This window comes from Fragaria vesca, linkage group LG7 (genome assembly GCF_000184155.1).
Source record: "Fragaria vesca subsp. vesca linkage group LG7, FraVesHawaii_1.0, whole genome shotgun sequence".
Classification (NCBI taxonomy): domain Eukaryota; kingdom Viridiplantae; phylum Streptophyta; class Magnoliopsida; order Rosales; family Rosaceae; genus Fragaria; species Fragaria vesca.
The window spans coordinates 2,244,270-2,249,714 of NC_020497.1; positions in this window are offsets into that span (position 1 = coordinate 2,244,270).

The following is a 5,445-nucleotide window of genomic DNA, read 5'->3' on the forward strand; positions in this document are numbered from 1 at the left end:
GTTGGACGCGAGCGTAGTACGCCCTATATAGACCCATGTAATTTATAGTAGGGAGTATGGACGAGTAGTAAATACATACATATATTATAGAGTCTGAGAGGCTCGATTATTTTATGGGATTAAAGGTTTTATCGCTTGCGGCATGCTATTCGTATTTTTCCTTAGAAATTAAGTTTGGGAAACATAAATATTTTAATTATTAATTTATTTTTGTCCACTCACTCTAACGTTATTAAATGTTTTCCCCTGGGCCCTTCGTTTTAAATTGCCCAGTCTGCAGAGTTCGGGTTGGATCTAGTAGGAGACGAGGCATAGTCACCCGCTTTTCGGCCAGTTTTCATCAGTAGGTTACCTGTTCAACCTACTTGTGTTTTCTTGCTTCCGCTTGTGTTTAGTAGCTCTGAATACTTTAGAATTTTGTATATTATGTGATATTCAGAAGCGTTAAATTAAGAGTGTAATATGAAATTTTCGAGTTAGGGTTGTCCATCTGCAAGGGAGATTTTCTTAATCTTTTCAGTAAATTTTCCTTGGAGGTGGTCCCCGCACGACTTACTCTGGGTTTCAGGGTGAAATTCGGGGTGGGTCGTGTCAGAAAACCGTTGGAAGATTTGGGTCGATGGATGTTAATAACGCCACAAGATTTTGTCACCTATAAAATCACATGAATACTCAAAATTTTTAACAAATAACAATACTTATAATGATGCCAAAATAACAATAAAATAACAAAATATAAATACTTATCTTTGATTATGAAGTCTGCATCAAACACTTGTTCAGGAAAATGTTTAAGGTTGAGGCGTGTAAACACTGCCCTTAAGAGTAGATTTCGCCCCTCGGAGACAATATCTCGGTGTAATAGGCTTATGGCGTCTACCCTCCAGGGTGCAACAACCGTTGATCCTCGTAAGCGTACACTCGCAATTCTTGGATCCTAGAACCGCTTGATAACACTACCAGAAGAAAGACTTTAGCCGACGAAAATAAAAAACCCAGGCCGACGAATTATTTTTTCGTCAGCTAAAATCCATTTTAGCCGACGAAATTTCCCTTCGTCGGCTAATTAAAAATTTTCGTCGGCTATGGTCAACTTTAGCCGACGAAATTAAAATTTCGTTGTCTGAATAATTTTTTTCGTCGGCTAATTTAAAAGTTTAGCCGACGAAAAATATAATTTCGTCGGCTAAAGTGCCTTAATTTCGTTGGCTAAAGTGTCTTATATTTGCAGATCTAGACAACAACTCATCTGGGAAAAAAAAACTATACATAGAACCTTCAAACGCAAAAAAGTCGTGAAATAAGATATGATCAGAATGGTGAAATACATCCACGGTTAAAAAATCACAGTATTCCGGTAAAGTCTCGGTGCCGATAGTTGTGGTCAATGCAATTTACCCTTATTATTCACTATGTTGCAGATTTGGTTTTTGGTGTCCGATTGACTATTGTGATACCTTTCCGGAAGCATAACGGCCCTACGAGTCAAACTCATCGCTAGTGCCATGATGTATGGGCCTTTTTGGCCATCCGAGTCCGTTTAGGGCTTCAAAATGCAGTTTTCTTATTTCCGATTAGAGTTGACCGTTTCGATCGAGCCCTTAACGTTGTCGAATCCAGTTGAATTTTTTACCATAGACATCTTTCGTCATAATGATCATATCGGACAGTCGAATTTTGGTTTGTAAATTTTAGTCATCGGAATCACAACGTGTCTACTATTTACCGTTATTATTCCCTATGGAGAGCCCTATCGTCGGAAAGTAAATGTCTCAAAATTTTTATATGGGCAGTTGCGTCTCATCTACGTGAGAGTTTTTTGTGTGGAAGGTTTGACCAAACCACGTAATATAGAGGGAGATATGAACGTTTTCGTGAATTTATAGACTTTAGCCGACGAGATATTAAAAAAAGTCGTCGGCTAAGGTCAAAAATTTTCAGGCGGTAAACCAAATTTGGAGGAAAATTTTCAAAGGACTTTAGCCGACGAAAATATATGAAAAGTCGTCGGCTAAAGTCGAAAATTTTCAAAATTTTCAACCAAAATTTTCAAAAGAGTTTAGCCGACGAAAATAAAGAATTTCGTTGGCTAAAGTTCTTTATATTACCGAAGGTGGATGGTAAGAAGTCTATTTCGCCTGCCAGATTTTCTTCTCGGCCTAGCTCCGCCGTCAAGCCACCGGAGACCGCCACACTTGTCCCAAAAGCTTCGCTGTCGTCTCTACTTCATTGCTGGATAGGTGGTGCATCGAGTGGCGCCGCCGTGAGAGATAAATCGAGCTCCAAAACTCCGTCGGTTCGGATTCTGTGTCGATCGAATTTCTCCTTCCTCAGGTCACCATTTGGTGAGTTCTATATATGGATAAGTTGAGTTTGATTAGTACTACATTCCCCTAGAATTCGGTAGCTCGATTCGGTGTGTGTGAGGAGAATCGAAGATTTGAAGTTTTTAGGGTTTAAAATTGGGGATTTTTATATTTTGATTGAATTGACCTATTTAGGCTTAGAATTGGGTTTCGACTTCTTCTAGAAAGTTGTTCGAAATGTTGAGAAGAAGATTCTGTCAAATTTTGGGGGTGATTGGAGGTGGCCGAAAGTTTCTGCAGTTTTTTTTTTCAAAAACCAGCAACTTTAGCCGACGATATTTAAAGGTTTATTCGTCGGCTATAGTATTTTTAAATTTTTTTATAAGGTTTAACCGACGAATTATGGCATATTTCGTCGGCTATAGTTATTTTTTAAATTTTTTATAAGGTTTAGCCGACGAAACAGACTATATTTCGTCGGCTATAGTTATTTTTTTAAATTTTTTTATAAGGTTTAGCTTTCGTCGGCTATAGTCTGGGAAAAAATTTTTTATTACAGACTTTAACCGACGAATATCTTAATTGTTTCGTCGACTAAAGTCTGGGAAAAAAACCGACGACATGTTTTTCGTCGGCTAAACTGCGGGACTATAGCCGACGAAATTTTTTTTTTCGTCGGCTAAAGTCATCACAGACGAGCTTTTCTCGACGAAATCTTAGCCGACGAATTAAGCTAACAGGCCGACGAAAATTTTTCGTCGGCTAAAGTGCTTGTCCTGGTAGTGTAACTTTCTTTGGCACTTGAAAGATGAATAAGAGAGCATATGACCAAATAGAATGAGAGGACAATGAGAAGAATATTTTGGTGATAATGTACAACTGTTATATATATATATATATCATGGTCATGAAGATATGGATATATATATTTATATATATAGCTCAACAAGGAAGATTGGTTACAAGACATGATAATGAACATTAATTAGTTATAACTTTGGTCTTTGTAATGGACAAAAAAGAGTTAATATGTGTTACAATTGTAACAGATGTACTTATGAAAAGATAGTTACGTTAGAAATCAAAGCACCAATTAATTGACTACTACAATTAAACTCAATAAATAATTTTTGTATTTTGAAATATCACATCAAAAATTCCAATAAAAACAGCATGATACAAAGCCACAAGCTGTAAAGTTTAGCAGCAGACAAACTCTTAGTCATACAGTTCCATATAGACAGAAAGTTGCATCAGAGATCTCAACAATTTGTGGAGAAATCTTAACAATTGTTGATGGACTCATCCCTAGCTAGGGCTTTAGATGGTGTATCAAATGCGCATTATCATAGGATGAAAGGAGACTATTATAGGTATCTCGCAGAAATGAAGGTTGGTGATGAGAAATAGAAGGCTGCTGCAAAATCGAAGCAAGCATATGAGACGGCCACTACTGTTGCAAGAGCTGAGTTGCCTCCTACAAATCACATCCGTTTAGGTGTGGCTTTGAACTTCTCAACCTTTTATCGTCAGATCCTGAATATTCCGGTCACCGCCTTCTGGGTTGAAAAGATAGCTTTTGATGAAGGCGTTGCTGAGATTAATGGCAAATTGAGTAGTGAACAATACCTAAATTGCCTCTCGCTCTTGATGCAGATAAGGGACATCTACCACATGTAGATAACTTCCCCACCTCTTGTAAAATGTACACCATAGTACTAGTTATATGTGTTTAGATTTAGACGCTTGATTTCTTCTTCCCCTGATCCCTCTTTTTATTAGGTCATCTTCTAGGAATATTTTGACTGATTATCCGTGATTTCAAACAATTATTTTGCACCTTTTAGGCTGTCTATTTGGGAATTGGTTTCTATACACTTGTGTAATTCATCGTCTGCTGAGTTTTGACATTGTAGATATGGCTTGCACCTATGGAGATAGTTTGGATAATCCAAGTGTGGCCACAAAGCTTAGGGAGCTGTTCTACTGTACTGGCCGGACCGGTCATATATATCGGAGCAGTGAGATATATATATGATTGATCAGGAACAACATGATTATAATTGTCTCCGTGTTTCTACTTGATGTATAAATTGACTAGATTTGCGATCTCAACATGATTATAATTCTCGAGAGCGTATTCAGCGCACCCGTCCATCTCCGCCGTTCATTTGACGCGGACTTTTGACTTTTTCAAAATAGACTACGGAGATGGACGGGTGCGCTGTATAATTTTCGATAATTCTCAGCTTCCTCTAGTTTGGCTAGCTTCCTTGTTTTGGACTGTGATTGATAAAAGCTTAGAGAAGAAGAAAGCGATACAGAAGATAAGGAAACTGTGATTCTGATTAATTGAAAAAAGAGAGAAGCTACAGCAAATATATGATGTCTTAAGACATCACAGAGACCAACCACGTGTCCCTTATTTACAGCTCAGTATGAGCTTAAGCTAGCTAATTAACTAACAGCTAAACACTCTTACTTACTACTAATTGGATACAATTAGTACTTAATATCCTAACATCCTCCCTCAGCTTGATGGTGATTGTGAAGCATCAAGCTGGAACATAAGAACTGATGTTGTGGAGAGCACAAGCCTTTGGTAAACAAATCTGCAAGTTGATGTTTAGAAGAAACAAACTGCAGCTTAAGAAAACCAGCCTTCACCTGATTGCGAGTGAAATGCACATCCACTTCAATGTGCTTTAACTTTGAATGATATACTGGATTAGTAGCCAATGCTAAAGCTGAAATGTTGTCACAATGAAGAACTGGAACTTCAGAAAGTTGAACATGTAAATCCTTCAGTAAGAGCAGAAGCCACATGAGTTCAGAAGTTGTATCTGCCATACTTCTATACTCAGCTTCAGTGGAGGATCTAGACACTGCACGTTGCTTTTTACTACACCAGGACACAGGAGTATCATTGAGTAAAATCACAAAACCAGTAGTAGATTTCCTATCATCAGGATCACCTGCCCAGTCTGCATCACAAAAGGCTTTAAGAGCAAGAGCTGATGTGGAAAAATTGGTTGCAGAATAACCTCTCTTGAAGAAAACACCTTGAGACATTGTGCCTCTAATGTATTTTAGAATCCTTTGAGTAGCAAGGAGATGAACATGTGTTGGAGCATGAAGG